Source organism: Plasmopara halstedii (genome assembly GCF_900000015.1).
Source record: "Plasmopara halstedii genome assembly, contig: Scaffold_323, whole genome shotgun sequence".
Lineage (NCBI taxonomy): Eukaryota > Oomycota > Peronosporomycetes > Peronosporales > Peronosporaceae > Plasmopara > Plasmopara halstedii.
Window position 1 is genome coordinate 703,825 of NW_020187244.1, and position 855 is coordinate 704,679.

The following is an 855-nucleotide window of genomic DNA, read 5'->3' on the forward strand; positions in this document are numbered from 1 at the left end:
CCACGATCAGCCCGCGAGCCACGCTCACGACTTCTGTCCGATACACCGTTGGTGTCTACCAAATCGGACATATCAATGTCCAGCACGTTGACCGTATCGGTCCAGTGCTCTCGCCAATTGCGCTTTTGTCTCCTAGCAGAGTTGGGGTAAATGACTCACCAAAGCTCCACTAGGAGACGTGCGCGTAGCCCAAGGTCTTTGACCTCCAATCAATCCATGGCTCATAGTGTTCCAACCATGCCATTCCTAGGATGAGGTCATACCCTGCATCCAAGTCTAAGACTAGACAGCGTTCCACGCTACTAAATCAAGGAACTTGACTCCGAGGTCCACAGGGACCTTCGGGACCGTGACACGTGTGTCCGTCGCTAGGCGAACAGTGACGATGTCTCCCAACCGCGCTTTCAGCGCCTCAGCGTACAGCTGACTTCCTTTCATCGTGGAGCGTCGAGCATAATTGCCCGACACCCCGGAGCCGATGAGGGTCATCCATGGCTTCTCGAAGCCCTTTACGGTCGCCTCCACGACCAGCAAGCCCGTCGTGCATACACGTTCCGTGTTCAAGATCACGGAGTTCTTTGGGGCTGGCCCTGTTGGCCTCTACCTCCTTGAGGCTCAACAAAACTCAGTTCTTCCTAAGTAGGTCGCCCCGCATCTACTGGGTGGTGTCGATTCCTCGCGACGAACCAGCCTGTTAGGAGTTTGGGCGATGGTTCGATGAAGCTTGAAGCGCCTTGCGCAGGGGGCAACCGTCCGAAGGTGACGGGTGTCGCCACAGACAATACACCGTCGTTTTCGTGTATGCTGCCCGGCAGCTCGGAGCTCTGCTCCCTCGTCCTCAGCATAGCTGAGATC